The sequence below is a fragment of the Pinus tabuliformis genome, chromosome 9 (assembly GCF_031772625.1).
Source record: "Pinus tabuliformis cultivar Carrire ecotype Pingquan chromosome 9, CPIR1, whole genome shotgun sequence".
Taxonomy (NCBI): domain Eukaryota; kingdom Viridiplantae; phylum Streptophyta; class Pinopsida; order Pinales; family Pinaceae; genus Pinus; species Pinus tabuliformis.
The window spans coordinates 531,108,311-531,127,771 of NC_142307.1; the positions used below are offsets into that span (position 1 = coordinate 531,108,311).

Sequence of the window (19,461 nt, forward strand, 5' to 3'; positions counted from 1 at the left end):
ATGCTCGTCTCTTACAATAATGACAATTTCAATGGTTTTTCAAGGCTCTTAATCATTGAAACGTTGTGCACATTTTTCATTCACGTGAAGCCGCAAATATTGTCCATAAATGTATTTTATTGAATTTTCTTATTCAAAAGAAACCCAGTACTGGGTAAAGCACTTGACTTGCACATCCATGACCTAAATGAAAGGTAATTATCAAGAATGTAAGTAGTATTGATATTCTTCAGGTATAGTTAGCCAATTTCTTAAATTTTCATTCGAAAATACAAATTCACAATCTTGAAAATTATTCCTGGAACTACTAACCATGTTTGCCTGAACATTGTTGATCGATTTTTTGTTGACTGGTGAATGACAACCTTTGCAAGAGCATGTATTTGGTTTCTTGAAATATGATGCTGAGTTTCAAACTGCAGGAAAAACTTATCACACCGATAAATGTATGGTTTTCTACAACATGTATATTTTAAACATGTCAACTTACTAGAAATCATCGGTTTCTTGAGGAGTGATGTCTCCACTAACTCGATTTGCTTCGCTAACTCCAGCAGCCAAGGCAAGAATATCTAGTGTTATTTACCAACTCTCACTCTTACGACCCCAACTTAAATGCCTCGGATGTATTGCACCTCTTCCCTCTGCACTTTCCACAGGAAGTGTATAGCTTGAATGAGAAAAAGAGTCCTCATAACCTTCGTTGTTTTCTAATCCACCATTGCTTTCATGTGCTTCAAAATCTACCAATGCTTCAACACCAACAGTTGGCCATGAAGGCTTGTGACCTATTTCAAGGTCAATTCCTCCTTTACCCATATTAGGACTGAGAAAGTTCCCCCCTGAAGGAGGAGCAGAAGTATCTTGCAGTGTAGAATAATTTTGTAACTTGGCTCAAAAATTATTCTTCGACGGTGGAATTTTTGTAAAACATATTTCTTTGAAATTCTATATTACTCCTTTGTTGTAATGATTTTCTCTTCTATCATACCGATCTCTGAAATTCTCGTATGTAGTCTGATTTGTACTAATCAGATAGAGATGAAATAGCGTAAGTCAACCAACAAACCAAATTGAAAATAATGTGTATAGTATGAGCACAATTGATGCATGTGTTTTCGGCATAGATTTCCAAACTGTAACATCATTTGCTACTATATTTTTCTTGGTATATACCCACCAAAAGGAGAATACATAAACACACAACAACGTTGTTGAAAGAACAAACATAAAGAAGATTCACAAACACATCTTTTGTATGAGGTAATCGTGGATGTGGAGTCTGCCCACCTATTGACTCTAGTGTCAAACTGGAAACATCATAACCTTCTTCAGGCTTAGGAGGGTGTGAATTTCAAGGGAGTATTCCAGGATCTCTTCTAGATTTGAGAAGAAGAAGAACCAAAACGTATATTGTAAAGACCACTACAATGACCATTATGGATACCCCTGCATGATGTGAAAACTTGTCCAAAAGTTTTATTGCAACAAATACACAGAATATTGTTGTTGGAACAAGGATGAGTACAAACGTCAAAACCAGTGACCTCACATCTGGCCCAAATATAAACCTCCCAATAAAGAAAAAATTATTGCTTCCTTTCCAAGATTGATATACTCCCTTCTCGCTGTCATTTTGGTCCATATTAGACCCCCCATGTCCGGAATCTGAGGAGGTGGATTTGTATACATCTGTTCTGAAAGCCTTCTCTTTCACCTCCACATAAATTTTTATCCCAAAGAGATCAGCAAGAAACGTTGGTTGTATGGGTCAAACCCCAAATCAATGGCCCCCTGAAGACCCGAACTAACGAACTCCCGTTAAAAATAGTCTGAAGATTGAAAATCAAAGTGGATGGACGCCTGGAAACTAGAACTGGCGACCTCCTTTAAAAGCAACCCTCTAGAAATAAACATGTAAAAAAAGTCATTTTATTTACTGTTCTAAATATGAAAATATTTTAAACACCAATGTCCTTTTAATGATTTATTAAATTCCAATTTTTAATATTTTATTTTTAATTATTGTTGTTTAGTCTACGAGCTTATATTTGTAATATGACTCTTACAAAAGCAAAATTCCCGCAGGTCCAGGTGTATTTGGAACAATGAGATAATAGTATCCAAGCAAATCATTCGAATCCGTACACTACTTCAAGTGTAAAATTAATTCGCTTCAAATGGGATGATATATTGCAGCTAATGTTGGATAAGTTGCTGAAGCTAGGGGGATATTTTTGTATATTTTTCACCTATAGCATATATGCAATGCCATGAGCAATCTTGTCAAATGCATGTGCTAGAATATTGCTTCAAACATAGATTAGATTATATTGTTATATGGTTTAAACCTCTCACAAACAGTTGTTTCTTGAAGAGAGATCGAGATACCAAACCACCTTTATGCAGTTTGGTCTTCTTATCATTAGCAGCTTGGTACCTTTGGCATATAAATAGTGTTTTTGAAAAAAAAAAATGCTCTAGACTCCCTTGAATCTGTTTTCAAGAAATATGGAAAATTATCTTTTGTTTGGAAAGATAAGTTAGTTATTTGAAAGGCACTTTTAAGTGATTTCCTACTATAATATTTTCTAGTCATAAGAGATTATTTTCTCATTTTATTTATAAATTGTGTAGGAAAAGCAATTCAGGGTATTTTTTATCAAGTTATATCTTTAAAAATATAAATGGCATGCATCAATGAAACATAATCCTACTGCCATGGATAATACTAATGATTATGTGGCATGAGATATATGATGACGATATAATGAACTCAAACATAATCCTACTGCCATGGATAATCCTAATGATTATGTGGCATGAGATATATGATGATGATATAATGAACTCAACTCACTAGTCGAAATTTTGATGCAGAAACGTGCTCTGCAAGAAGATTTGCATAATGTACTCTTAAAGTAACGCGGTGTGATTTGAGCGCATGGGTAGACTTGTTACAACACAATTAATTTCAACTCACAGTTTCTTGTCGTTAATTATTAATAGTAAAGGTAAACGTTGCACAAGAAAAATATCAATGAAACGTAATCCCACTGACATGGATAATCCTAATGATTATGTGGCATGAGATATATGATGAGATATAATGAACTCAACTCATTGGTCGAAATTTTGATGCAGAAACGTGCGCAATGAAAAGATTTGCATAATGTACTCTTAAAGTAACGCGATCTGATTTGAGGGCATGGGTATTCGTTACAAAACAATTAATTTCAACTCGCAGTTACTTGTCATTAATGCTTAACAGTAAAGGTAAACATTGCACAAGCGAATCAAGGAAAGTATGCGTAGTATAATTTATAGGCCTAAAATGACTTTTACTCAATCAAATCGAGAATGACGTGGCAATAATATTTAAGGTTCATTGACGACAAGGAATATGCATGTGTAAATGAATACTATATTCACATATATGAAAAATATAAATATATTATTATATTTAGAAATATATATTTTTTAATACATTGCAATTAATATAGATTACTAAATTAATATCAATATATCATGTATTTTATGGTATAACCTATATTATATTTATAAAGTTATTAGTAGAGCAATGGTATAAAAAAGCATATAACAAAGACATAATATAAGAAAGATGAATTCAAAGCATCATTTTTTGCTTTTGGGGATTCCTCGGATAGATGTAATTTTCGCTAATTTTTGCTATGTCTTGCATGTCAGAAATCTAGAATCTCTTATTATTATAGTTTGTTATGTGTTTTTAGAGTTGTGTTTGAATCAATTTTTCTCAGCAGTTTTTCTTAGTTTTCAGATCCTATATTATAAGGTTTTATTCTAAGATCTTATATTCTAATTTTTTGTTCGACTATATTATACTACTATATATATATATATATATATTACTTGATTGTTGGTTTAGTGAATGTAAATCACTAACAATGATAGAGGAAAGATAATCCATGATTCCTTTAAGTTTTTATTATTGCATTTTCTTTCATATGATTGATCCAAAATATAGGTTTAATATTTTCCAACCAATTATGTTTTTTATTATCATAACAATTGGTTTAAACTTTTATTTTTCCGGCAAAAGTTTGTCAACATTTGATATAAATAAGAGTCTTTCAGAGGCTATTCAAATCAATGCATGTGATTTTATGTGCACATCCATTATGGAGGAATGCCAAAAGATAACGAGCTAGAATAGGGTTATCCACAAAATTTCATTAGATTTCAAACCCTAACAATTAAGAAGAGAAAATTACACACAAATATAACCTTGCGGTGTTTCCATTACAACACGTGGTGCAATTGCTAATTAAATTAGTACCAAACATCACATAGGCTTGACCTAAGAGAGAAATACCAATTAAAAAAAACATGAACCAGAATGACAATATGGGTATATACCATCGGATTAGGGTGGAAAGGATAGTCAAAGATCATTTTGGCAGCCTCCTTCATTCCACTGCAAAAACATCAAACCCTACAATGGCCTTTCGGCTATCAGAGGGCAATTTTCTGCAACTGCTTGACTACATCTCAGCCACCAAATAAAACAATCCTGAAGGCTTGAGCACCATTCAATGAGGATTGAGTGGATGACTGGACAACTCTACCGCCAAACTTTTAGACCTCCCTGTAATAGCTTTGGAGCCCGAGGAGATGCCCCTGCATCAAACTCTCGGGGTAAGAGAAAAGCTAGCTCCCACTCCCAAGACTAGCGGAATGATCACGTGAACGTTGAATGATTCGTTTCAACTTTGCTTCTGAAATGCACATGGATTCTTCCAATGCTTTGCTTTCTCGACAAACTAAGTATTCTGCTTCTTCTTGTGATCCTTTCTTTTTAAATTTCTGCTGTCTTTCCTTTCACACTCTCGAATCTTCTCTTTCCCATCAAGAATATACTCCTCCCATCCACCGTGCCTTCATGGAATTCATATAAAGTAACCACGTTGAAGGTTGCGGTAATAAGATATCTTTTTCAAAATCAAGCAAGACCCTATCTTCCTTATCTTCGGTTTATAGGTGCCCCCAATAAACCTTTCCTTCCTCAAAATGCGTGGAGACAAGGTCTCCTTTATCAAACCTCTTTACTCACATTTTTACATCGTTATTTTGCTTCTAAGCTTTGTTGCTGCAACTACATACACTTCTTGCATATACTTGAGAAATGACTTTGCATCTACATTCATATTACTTGTTTCAAGCAATCTGATTAGAAGGGTATTATCTCTACATTCGTATTACTTGTTTCAACCAATCTAACCAATCTTGGGACCAGAAAGGTATCATCTTTAAGATGGTAGTGAATAGAAATTTGAAATTTTAACCTCTACTTTAATATGTATTCTTATAACTCTCAAAATTTTGTAGTTTTAAGTCATTTAGGGAAAAAGTTATAACACAAATTTCAATATAATTAGTTTGAAATTGATTTTAGGACCAACCAAAAACCTTAACTTTCACAAAGTATATATCCTAAAGTATAGTGAACTAAAATTTGGAAATTTTAACACTTATAATTTGATATTTTTCATCAATTATTTCAAAATTTCAAAATGTTTTCAATAAAAGTTCCAATATGCATTATTTGGAGCAACAAAACTCTAGCACCACAACTCTAAAAAGAAATGTTATGGTACAAATACATAAAAGACAAAAAGTACACACCATATACAATAACATGACCGTGGAGCACAACTCCAATATAGATAAGAGAGATAAGTTACATAATAGCTTCTTAAAGAATAATATAACCTCCTCCAAATGCCCAAAAAAATGCATACATCCAAATCACATGTTTTCAATATATCCCTATATATAACTATTCACACATTGCACATGTAGTCACTTCATTATTAGACCAAACCTATTACAGATGCATTTGCACATTACATGTACATTTAACGCTGCATACGATTCCCTTGGAGCCATATCATATACATTTAACCCCATATATTTCCCCCTTGGGATGAAACTTAGTGTCATAATGATGATCATTATAACAACATTTGTGGGGCACTTATACATGTAACGTGGCATCACTCGGCTTTTGTATTATTGTACATGTAACATGGCATCACTGGGATTTTGTATTATTGTAAATGTACACATGGAGATAATTTTTGGGAATTACTTGGTGCTTAACTATCTCTCATTTAAAGATGACATACACTCATAGGTTATTCTTATCCACCAATTCTCCCTTATCTCCCGATGAGCTTCTCATCAAACTTTATAAATTGCTTGAAATCCACCCTTGATTATGTTTTATGATCAATAGTATAGGTTTCTCCTAGTTACAATAAATTGAGGCAAATATTAATGAATCTAAGAGAGTGGATGGTGGATTATGATATTCATCATTATCCTAGACCATATGGGTCATTAGGCTATATCATGCATGTACTTGAGGGTCAAGTATGGATACCATTTGAACTCCATACATGTGTGTGCTAAATGGAGAGAGTTTATTGAAGAATGAAAGGCTTACTTCCACAGATCTTTCCCACCATAGGGTTTTAAAACATAGATTATCTTGTCTCCTCTATTTTGTTTCTTATATCTACTTTATTGTTTTGATGCTTTCCATAAGAGTTTAGATAGGTTAGATCCATGGTTATATGTTTTTGCATATGTTCATAGTATTTCATGATTAAATTAGGATAAGAATATGGGTTGAGGTTAGTGGGGAATTAGATTAGCTTCCATATTTTATTTAGTTGATTAAGGAGGAATCCAAACTTATAAGTCCATTGAAGTTTAATTTTTCCTAGCTTGAGGATAGAGACTTTGTCAATTTGGTTAAAAACTAAATGAAAACCCTTTGATGCTTCCACGAGATTACTTAGTATTCAATTTTCTTCTAATATCAAGGTTACTGAATGAGTGATATCGATTTGGGCACATATTGAGTCGATGGAGCATGGGAACAACATATAATCAATTGAAATTCAAACTGTTGAATTTTATACTAAAGAGGTAGATACCTTTTTTTTTTAGGATTTTGTAAGTTTTAGACATTTACAACAAGCATTGCACAAACAAATTCTTTATAAAATATAAAAGTAAATGACATTCACACATAATACTCATAGATTTTCCTTGGAAACCTTTAACTAAAAAAACCAAGAAAATGTTTAGAGCCACACCTCTAATTCTAGTTATTATTAACTTTACCATTTATAATATGATATATAGGAACCCATGACATCACAAATCCTAATTTGTTGACTTCAATTAGATTATAACTTTAGTTCCTTAATTGGAATTAGAAAACCATGAGTTGAAAATTTGTGTGCCAAAAATGGCTAAAAAAGGACACAAAACAACTAATTTTTTTTCCAAAGATCTACCCTTGAACTCTTCAATACGTAAGACCTACTGAAACCACATACAATGACCCTAGACGTGGGGCTTATTGAATCCCCCCCATGACACCTTTGTTGCACCTAATGCATACATGTCGCATGTGAGGCTAACTATGCAATTACACAACATATACAAAAGAAGCATTGAGTGCACTACAACAAAATAAGAGAAAAAAATTTGCTGATAAACAAACACTATAGAGGTTATATAGTAAGGCTTTGTGGTTGTCTAAGGGTGATGAGAAAACATTTTTTTCATAATTTTACAAATTATAAAAAAAACATAAATATAATATGTGAAGTACAAATATATGATGAATCTCTAACACAAACCTTAAGGACATTGTTGCTTCAAGAGTGTCTCATTTTGGGAATATATATATATAACAAACATTATAGAGGTAGCTAAGATGATTGCCCACTTTCCTAGTTTTTTATGATGCAAGAAACATGAGATTGATGTTTCTTCATAGTCTTCAAAAGGACAAGAATTCTAGTCTTGATGATCAAACAATGGATTTTTCTTGGGTTTCTATTATTTGATAGAAGATGATTTGTTAAGGGTAGTTGGGGAGTCAAGGATCACTGAGAAGATTCTAGGTGCCTTAATTTCTACTTTTATGACATTGATCTCGAAGAAGGACAACTATGAAGATCTCATACCTATTTCCACATGCAACTTATTTACAGGATAATAGTTGAGATTATTTTTTTAAGGGTCAAGAAGATTCTTTTTGAGTCAATATCCATTGAGAAATTTAAGTTCCATAAAAGGAGAAAAATCCATGATGCTATCAGGGTAGCACAATAGGAGATGCACCCGATAAAAACAAAGAAGTTATCGGCCTTGGTTTTGAAGTTGGACCTATACAAGGCATAATATGGTTAGGAAAACTAGTTGTGTTGATTCACATTAAGTTTTGTATTCATATTGTGAGCTAGATTACGAGTTTCCTAAAACCAATATCTTTTCCAATCTTAATCAATGAATCAACATCTTATTTTTTTAGACCCAAAAGATGACTTAGAAAATTCTATTCCTTGTCATATTTCCTCTTTCTAATGGTAGCTAAATGCCTCGATGAGGATTTATTAGAGGCAAGAAGAACAAGATCTTGGAAAGGTATGCAACTTGAAAAATATTCGTATTGTCGCATTTTTTTTTAATGATGTTCTAGTATTTCACGATGGTTCAATGATAGATGCTAACTTCAAAGAAATATTAGGACTGTACTACATTGCTACTTGTATAAAGGTTAATTTGCAAAATGATTATATTTCTTTTACTAAGGTGGCAAATGATTAAATTAGATTCAATATACAATTGCTCCTCATCTTGACTTCTAAGTAAGTTTCAAATACCTGAGTTTTCATATCAATGCAAATGACTATAAGACTAATGATTGAAAATGGTTGATTTCCAATGTTGAAAGGAGAATTATTTTGTAGTGTACTATATAGCTATCTAGAAGAGGGATACTTATTCTAGTCAGATAAATGTTGGAAGTAATTCTAGTGTATTAGCACTCTTTGAGATTCATTGGTAAGGGGGTTTAGGAAAAAGTCAAAAAGGCTAGTTTTAGATTCTTGTGGTCAAGGAAGAAAGAGTAAGGATATATCTTTGGTAAAACAACACAACAAACCATAAAAAACCAAAGACTTAGGAGGATATATATATATTTTGGAAGGGTATATATATAATTTAGCTTAGCTAGTTTCTCCAAAACTCCCCTCTATATGGCATCAAGAGCAGGAAAAAAAAAATTATATAGGATTAGATGGTTTTGAAGGTGAACTATGAGAGATCTATATAACTAAATTGAAGGCGATTCATGCTAGAATCAAGTCCAAAACATGATTTCAAATTGAACCAAAGTTTCAAGTAAAATAAATTGGTATATAAGGAATTAGACACAGGAATAACAACAAAATAACTAAGAACTTGAATGCGCAAACCCACATTCCTATGTCTATCTAAGCAAGCTAACTCAAAAAACTGTGAAATTAGAATCATGAGATAACAAAGTGGAAGTGGAAGCATCCACCTCAATGGGACATTTGGAACCTGAGCTAATTGGTCTTCAATTCACTTAAGACAAAGTTTCATTTTATTTAGTTCGAAACCACTTTGTCCAGCATGAGAATGTTTTTTTTGGCATCTTTCTAGTCCATTATAACCCTTCCCAACAACATCTTCAACCTCCAATAGAAGTCAATTGTCAACAAACATTGATTATGTCTTCCCTGGGTATGCTTTGGGCCGAGAACCTAGTTAGTGACATCCATTAACACCCCAAAATCTAAATGACAAGCATGCTTCTACTACATCTACTCCGAACTCAAGGAGTTGGTCCTCGATCAACTTCAAAATCTATTCTTGGAAGGTCCATACCAAGGTCCCGGCTCTGTAATGAGCAAGATAATCTCTCAAACCTTCATGACTACCACTTCCCCTTAATTTGTTCATTGACAAATCATGATCATATTCACAGCTCTATAATGAGCAAGAGAATATCTCAAACCTTCATGGCTACCACTTCCCCTTAATTTGCTCATTGACAAATCATGATCATATTCACAGACAACCAAACCACTATTTCCCCTTGAAACAACACTCCGGACGAAAAAGTAGAGGAAGAACAATGAAATTATAACTTGCTCCTGCGTGTAAAGAAAAAAAATTAGATAAAAAAAATCTACAGAAAACCAACATTAAATAAAAAGTAAAACACCAAAGCGTTGGTAATTGACAACTAATTAGTGTAAATTTGGGTAAATTTGTATTAGTTGTTGACAAGTTAGTTTCATACCGAATCAACAGTTATGTAACCGAGGAGGCTCATATAAAACTGATGAATGACCGAACTATTGTAAGGCAAATCATTTTTATTGATTGAATAGAAATTCCAATCCCTTGCCCCGTGGATGTTTCCTTGACACACTGTCAGGGTTTTACCAGGTAAATCTTGAGTTTTTACTTGTGTGGTTGTATTCAGTTTCTTTTCCTTTCTTGTTTGATAACCTCCTGTAACTACAAATGGTATCAGAGCAAGTTGAGTTAAGTTGGAGGCGAATGCTGGTGAAAGAAAATAAAAGCTGCGTGATTATCTTTGGATGCGAGCGCTGGTGAAAGGTGAAAACTATGAGTGTTTGCAGATTATAATTTTTTTAAGGCAACACTCTGCCCATCGAGGACCGGCGAGGAAGGCAACAGTCTGCGTGCCGGTTTGCTCGCCTATCCAATCCGTCAAGGAAGGCAACACTAAGTGCTCATTGCTGGCCTTGTCTAGAACTATCTGCTGGTTTGCGTCGAGGAGAGCCCTGTCCAGAGCCTGTGTGGACCACTGCTGGTGTTACCTGCGTGGACCAGAATTGGAGGACAGTCGAGGAAGGTTGTTGCTAGCTTGTCCAGAACCGTCGAGGAGCGAGGAGGTTGTTGCTGGCCCAGAGCCGTCGAGGACCTCTGCATGGATTTTTGGAGCCCTGTCTTGAAAAACGCAAGTGCATTATGTCTAGAAAAGCATCGAGAGAACGAAAAATGCAGTCTTCGATCAACAGAAAGAATCTAGGTATTCTTTTTTCTTCACCAGAAATATGATTTCTATTGAGCATTGAGCGCTGGTGAATTTGAAAAAATAGGGTTTAAAGTTTTTGGAAAAATGTTTCCTTTGTTTTTGGGGAAATTTCAAGAATTTTTTAAAGAATCTGTGTAGGAAGCTTGAAAATAAACTCTGGAAATTAATTAAGAGAATTTTCTGGAAATTTCTTAAGAGTTAAAAAAAAGAGAAGGGAACAAAATCAGATTTTGTGTAGAAAATCAAAATCAGAAAGAAATTTTTTATGTAAACCCTAGCTGGAAGAAGGAAAATTAGAATATTTTAGTTGGAAGACTGAAACCCTAGGAGGAAAGAAATGGCCAAGATGATGAATACAAAGTTCGAGGTGGATAAATTCATCGGCCAGAACAACTTTGGTCTCTGGAAACTGAAAGTTAGGGATTTGTTGGTGCAACAAGGATTGCACAAAGCTTTGGACAAGGCAAATAAGAAACCTGCTAGCATGAAATATTCAGACTGGGAGGACTTGGATGCCCGAGCTCTCAGTACGATCAGGTTATGCCTGGCGGATAGTTCTCTTCAACATTGTTGAAGAGAGCATAGCTTCAGGCTTATGGGAAAAACTGGAAAAACCATATATGACAAAGTCGTTAACCAATAGAATTTATTTGAAAAGACAATTGTACAGTCTTCAAATGAAAGAGGGTTCAAAAGTTGCAGAGCATTTAAATGTTTTTAATACACTTATATGCCAATTATCAGATATGGAAGTTAAAATTCAGGAAGAAGACAAAGCTATAACCTTGTTGTGTTCTTTGCCTGAGTCATGGATCACTTCGTAACTTCAATCAGTTTGAGCATCGCTAATTCTTTGAAATTTGAATCAGTTGTGGGAGCTCTCTTGTCTGAAGAAGTACAAAGGAAATCCAGTACTGAAACAACAATACCAGAAGCCATGATAGCTAGCGGAAGGTCAAAGGAAAGAGGAGAAAAAAAAAAGGGGTCTTCCAGATCTAAATCAAAGGGAAAGAAGTGTAAGGCAAAATGTTGGCACTGCAACAAAATTGGACACCTTAGGAAAGACTGTTGGAAACGAAAAGAGTCTGATAACTCGAAGAAGGAAGCAAACCAGGTTGATTCAAGTATGACATATGAATTTTTATCTACTGAAGAATTATGTATGATAGATGAAACTTTACCTATATGTAATGTCTCTTAGGGTTTTGAAAGTTGACTGTTAGACTCTGGTGCTTCTCATCACATGTGTCCACACAGAAATTGGTTTATTTCATATGAAGATGTAAATGGTAGTTCTATGTTTATGGGTAACAATGTATCATGTCAAACTATTGGGATGGGAAATATCAGGATTAAAATGTATGATAACATAGTTAAAACATTAACTACTGCTAGACATGTACCTGAATTGAAGAAAAAATTGATTTCTTTGGGAGTTTTGGATTCGGATGGTTATAAGTTTACATGTCAGAATGGAGTGCTGAAAGTCTCTAAAGGCGCCCTAGTTGTTATGAAAGTAGAAAAGGTATTCACATATTGATGAAACGTAAATATCTTCCTGATCTGAAATCTTTGTAGTTGGATTTCTGTAAACATTGTGTGTATGGAAAACAGTGTAAACAAAGATTTAAAACTGGAAATCATAATAGTAAAGATATTTTATACTATATTCATTCTGATCTGTGGGGGCCATCTCTTGTTGTATCATATAGAGGTGCTCTATTGTTTTTTAACATTTATTTATGATTTCTCCCGAAACGTTTGGGTCTTTATGCTGAAAAAAAAAAAGCTGATGTATTCAATGTATTTAAACAATTTAAAGTGATGCTAGAGAAAAGAATAGGAAAATCAATTAAATGTTTAAGCACTGATAATGGTGGTGAGTTTACTTCAATAGAATTTGAACAATACTATAAGGACGAAGGAATTGTTAGACACAAAACTGTTGTTTATACTCCTCAGCAAAATGGTGTTGTTGAACGTTTGAATCAGAATCTTATGGAAAGAGCCAGAAGCATGATCCGCAATGCTAACCTGCAAAAGGAGTTGTGGGCAGAAGCAGTATCCACTGCTTGTTATTTAGTTAACATTTCACCTTCAGTAGCAATTAATTGTAAAATTTCTGAAGAAGTGTGGTCAGGCCAGTCTTGTGATTATTCACATTTAAGGATATTTGGCTGTGATGCTTATGCTCTTATTCCTAAAAATCAACGTTCAAAATTAGATCCAAAATCGAAATGTTATGTCTTTGTTAGGTATGACTATGCGGTGAAAGGATACAGGTTGTGGGATCCTACATCACGAAAGATAGTTATTAGTAGAGATGTAACATTTGATGAATCTTCTCTTTTAAAAGCAGTAGATGATACGGATAGCGAAAAATGGAAAACGACTATGGAAGAAGAAATGGATTCCTTAGCCAAGAACAATACCTGGGATCTTGTAGAACTTCCTGAAGGGAGAAGTGTTGTTGGATGCAAATGGGTCTTCAAACTAAAATGGAAAGTTGATGGAAGTATCGAAAGGTATAAGGCGAGACTGGTAGCAAAAGGGTATTCTCAGGTTGAAGGTATCGACTTTCATGAGATTTTTTCACCAGTTGTAAAACTTGTTTCTATTCGTACTGTGTTGGCACTAACTGCATTACTTAACCTTGAGTTAGAACAGTTAGATGTTAAAACAACTTTTCTACATAGTGATTTGAATGAAGAGTTATATATGGAACAACCAGAAGGTTTTGTACATGGTCGCAGCAAAAGATTAGTTTGCAAGCTCAGGAAATCATTGTATGGTCAAAGGCAGTCACCCAGATAATGGTACAAGAAGTTTGACTCATTCATGGTGAGCCAGAACTTTATTAGAAGTGAGTATGATCATTGTGTATACTTCAAGAGTTTCAATGGCATATTCATTATCTTAGCTTTGTATGTTGACGATATGATTATTGCAAGCAAAAGCATGGAAGATATCAACATGTTAAAGGCTCGGCTCTCTAGGACATTTGATATGAAGGATCTTGGAGCAGCAAAACATATCTTGGGCATGGAGATACACAGAGACAGGAAAAATGTTAAGCCTTGGTTATCATAGCAGAAGTATGTGGAGAAATTGCTTGAAAAGTTCTGTATGAACAATGTGAAACCTATTAATGTTCCATTAGCTTCCCATTTTAAGCTTTCTTCAGTTTTCAGTCCTAGAACTGATGAAGAAAAGCAGTAGATGTCTCATGTACCATATGCAAATGTTGTAGGCAGCTTAATGTATGCGATGGTATCTACAAAACCTGACGTGTCACATGCAGTTGGAGTTGTCCGCGAGTTCATGGAAAATCCAGGTGAAGAACATTGGTGCGCAGTGAAATGGATGCTTCGATATCTAAGAGGCACAAGTGACCATTGCATCATCTTCAATGGTAGTGAAGGTTCAGTTTGCGGATATGTAGATGTTGATTATGCAGGTGATTTGGACAAAAGAAGATCTACTATAGGTTATGTCTTTACTCTTGCAGGTGGAGCAATTAGTTGGATGTTAAAGCTTCAAGCAACAATTGCGTTGTCCACTACCGAAGCAGAATATATAGCTGCTTCAGATGCCAGTAAAGAAGCAATCTGGTTAAAAGGTCTACTTGATGAGATTGGAAGGACGCAGGAAAAAGTGAATGTACTTTGTGACAGTCAGAGTGCTATTCACTTGGCTACAAATCATGCTTATCACAACAAAACCAAACACATTGATGTAAGGTATCATTTTCTGAGACATGTGATCGATGGCGGAAAGTAGCTCTTCAAAAGGTCCATACACGGGAGAATTGTGCAAACATATTCACAAAGCCAGTTACAATAGAGAAGCTGGGATGGTATTTAGCTTATCTTGGCTTGCAGAAGAGATGATGAATGGGCATGGGCAAGGGATTAAGAAAATTGTTGTCAAGGTGGAGTTTGCTGGTAATTGACAACTAATTAGTGTAAATTTGGGTAAAATTGTATTAGTTATTAACAAGTTAGTTTCATACTGAATCAACAGTTATGTAATTGAGGAGGCTCATATAAAATTGATGAATGCTCGAACTATTGTAAGGAGAATCATTTTTATTGATTGAATAGAAATTCCAATCCCTTACCCCGTAGATGTTTCCTTAACACCCTATCAAGGTTTTACCACATAAATTTTGAATTTTTACGTGTATAGTTGTATTCAATTTCTTTTCTTTTCTTGTTTGATAACTTTTTGTAACTACAAAAAACTGCAATTGTAATACACTAATAAAAAAACCATACCTCCATGGAGATTAAGGACTATGAGTACCAAATACCAAACCAACCCTCATGAGTGTGCATCATGGCCACCACCATCTAGCCTATCCTTCATGTGAGCAGCAGCATCTACTGACACGATAGTACCTTAAATCCTTCAATCCACCATGTCTCGTTATATCCTCGAGAGCATCCACTTCTTGTTCAAACTAAATAGAAAAATAATGGATTGCTCGAGGCGGTGGCGCATTTATCACTTTCCACCTTACTCGATTCGGGAATGACAAAAACTTTTTAATACAATATTCTTTGTGTGCTCATTGGAAATCTCACACAGTGAGCAAAATAATCCACAAATTAATCTCTTTCAGTGCCAGGCTGTGTGAATGAATTGAGACATTGAATTAACTTTTTGGTCGGTGAGTGGATGGCTAATGAATTAAAGTTGTTGCATAAATCATGTAATGGATAAACTCTTTGGTACACTATTGTGTGAGTGCTCATTGAAAACCTCTCATAGTGGTAAAGTAATCTACAAATAGTAACAACTTTAAAGCTTGCGAGAGATTTTTCGGCGAAAATCACATGAGAAACCATTTGTCGACGCGTTTCGAACCAACCAGTGTGGTTCATCGTCAGGACAAGTTGAAGAAACAGATCCAGCTTAGCAAGTTAAATAGACAGAGCAGAGCCTCCAACGGCTAAAAAGACCAACAGCTACTCTTGACTAGGTACCGGGAATAAAACCCTTTTTAATAATTTAAGGGAAAAAATTGCCCTAGGGAGACCAATCCCTTAAAATAAAAATAATAATTTTATGATAATAGTTAGTTAAAAATATTAATAAATAATTAAAATATTATGTAAAAATTAAATCATGATAATAGTTAGTTAAAAATAAATAATTAAAAATCATATTTAAGGGAAAAAATTACCCTAGGGGACCAATCCCTTAAAATAAATTAAATAAAAATGATTTTATGATAAAAGTTAAAAAAAAAAATAAAAAATAAAATAAAATTATTAATAAATAATTTTATGATAATAGTTAGTTAAAAATATTAATAAATAATTGAAATGTTATGTTAAATTAGTAATTAAAATAATTCATGATAGTAGTTAGTTAAAAATAAATAATTAAAAATTATATTTAAGGGAAAAAAAAAAGTATTACCCTAGGGGACCAATCTCTTAAAATAAAATAAAATAAATAAAAATAATATAATGATAATATTTAGTTAAAAATTATTAATAAATAATTAAAATATAGATATATATTTTTATTTATTTATTTTATTATTATTATTATTATTATTATTTTAAAATAAATAATTAAAAATAGTAAGTTAAATTAGATTAGAGGAATTAAAAACAGGACTATTTTTATATAAATGAATATAAAAGAAAGAGAAAGTATGAATGAAAAATTAATATAAGTCATATATATATATATATATATATATATATATATATATATATATAAAATAAAAAATAAAAAATAAAAAATAAAAATAAATAGGAATAAATAAATAAAAACCAAAATCAAAATCAAATCAACTAAACTAAAATAATAAATAAATAAATAATAATAATAAATAAAATAATAAATAATAAATAATAATAATAATAAATAAATAAATACAAGTATCAAAATCAAATAAACTAAACTTAAATAATAATAATAATAAATAAATAATAAAAAAATAAAATAAAATAATAATAAATAAATAAAAGGACGACTAGGACGAGAGTGCTGGGACCCAACACCGACTGATTTTCCAGCCATCATCTCTATTGAGATTGCTCGGCCTCTTTTCAATCTCAAGCGCCTCCCTAAATTTCCGATGATGGAAGTGTGATACCTTAGCAATAACACTAGCTTCCTCAATACAAAGATGATGATTGGTTTTCTCAGCATGCTCAGCTAAAGCGGAAGACTTAGTTCGTCTATGCTTAAGGTCTATTGCATGCTCACTAATCCTCTGATTAATGGAGCGACCAGTTTCCCCAATGTAGGGGGTCCCACAGGAACAGGGGATCAAGTACACACCTTTCATATCTTTAGGGTCGATAGGATCCTTCGCTGCTTGGAGGGACATGCAAATGGTGTTCAGGGGCCTAAAGGTCACAGGGACACTATGCGTCTTGAGAATCCTACCAATCTTATCAGTAGTCCCCTGAACATACGGAAGATGGACACCTGGAACTCGCTCCTTTGGTTCTCGTTGAGACATCGAATTCTTGGAAGCTTTAAGGAAAGCCCTCTGACCCATGAATCTACTATAACCATTCTCAACAAAGACATCAAGGAGATGGGATTTTTCTTTCTCAAAACTCTTCTTATCGGAGATTCTTAGAGCCCGAGTAGCAAGGGTATTGAGAACACCCATCTTTTGAGCCGGGAAATGATGGGAACTGGCATGAAGATAATGCTCAGTATGCGTTTTCTTCCGAAAAACTTGGTGGCCAAGGGAACCATCACTATTCTTAGAAATAAGAATATCGAGGAACGGAAGGCAACCATCGACCTCCTGCTCCATAGTGAACTTAATAGCAGAGGATTGATTATTGAGATGATTGAAGAAGAGATCTAATTCTTATCTGCCGTGAGACCAGATAACATTGGTGTCATCCACATATCTTCTCCAAAGCTTTGGCAAGAGCCGGGAAGAGTTTAGAGCCTTGGACTCAAAATCTTCGATGAAAAGATTAGCAACGACAGGGGAAAGGGGTGAGCCCATGGCAACCCCGCAGGTTTGCTCGAAGAACTCTCCCTCAAAACAGAAAAACGTAGAAGTGAGACAGATCTCAACTAACTTAGCAGTGTCAGGATCTGTTAGGCGGTTGATCACCTCCATGGCCTCACTAATAGGGATGCAGGTGAAGAGGGAAACAACATCAAAACTAACAAGAATGTCTCCAGGGTCAAGCTTGATGTCCTTGAGCTCCTTGATGAAGGAAGCAGAGTCCTTTACGAAGGACTCAGTACGACCAACCAAGGGCTTAAGCTTTAACGTAAGGAACTTAGCAAGAAGGTAGGTAGGACCACCAATGGTGTTGACAATGGGCCTCAAGGGAGCCCCATCCTTGTGAATCTTGGGGAGACCATAGATTCTAGGCGTGATAGGGTTGCTTTCAATGAGTTTATGGTGCAAGGAACTCATTGAGCTGATGGATTTAATGGCAAGCGCCACATTCTTAGTAACCTTTTTTAACGAATTCTTAGGAAGCTTTTTGTAGCTACCACTATTATGAAGATGATCCAACATCTTGCTATGGTAATCAGCCTTGTTCAGAATGACGGCAGCACCGCCCTTGTCTGCCTTTAAAACAATGATATCCTTGTTCTGGTTTAAGGATTTGAGAGCGACAGATTCTTCCTTGCTAAGGTTGCTCTTAGGGGGCTTAGCCTTTCTTAAGACAACCGCACAATCTTGCCTAATGGTGTCTTTGACCTTATCAGGTAAATCTCTGATCCCAAACTCTATGTCACAAATGATATCATCTACAGGGATTTTCTTCGGAGCTAAGGCAAAATTTAAACCTTTGCCTAAAACTTTAAAAACAGAAGGGGGAAAGGAGAAACTGGAAAGATTTAAAACCCTATTATTAGAACGAGGAGAAAGGCAATGATTATAAGCATCTTCCCTATTTTTCCTCATGCTAGAAATATTAGCATTAAAAAATGAATACTTATTATACGAATTCTTATTGTTTTTATCATATTTATTATTATAATAATTATTAATATTCTTATTATTAATATTATAAATATTACTATTATTATTATTCTTAATAAAGTTATTAATATTATTTATATCAAAATTATTAATACTACTATCCATCTCATTATTATTATAATAGTAAATATCATTATTCCTATCCTTATTATTCTTAATAATATTATTATGGTTAAAATTATTCTTCATGTCATTATCTTTGTTATTCTTAATAATATTATTATGATTAAAATTATTCTTCATATCATTATCTTTATTATTCTTAATAATATTATTATGATTAAAATTATTCTTCATATCATTAATATTACAATAGTGAATAACGTTATTCGTATCCTTATTAATAATATTATTATTATACATGTCACTCTTATCATTTATACTAATAAAGTTATTATTCATATCACAACGCTTATGATTATGATTATTCTTATCGTTAGCAATCTTATTATTCATATCACAACGCTTACGATTATTAATACCGTTAGCAATGTTAATATCATTACTATTAAAATTAATATCATAAAAG

General features: G+C 33.7%; 1 pseudogene; it reads right to left on the bottom strand.

Moving 5' to 3' along the window:
* Positions 1–489: 489 nt before the first annotated feature.
* LOC149149563 (putative protein S-acyltransferase 7 pseudogene) lies at positions 490–1,692 on the bottom strand (annotated as a pseudogene).
* Positions 1,693–19,461: the final 17,769 nt, after the last annotated feature.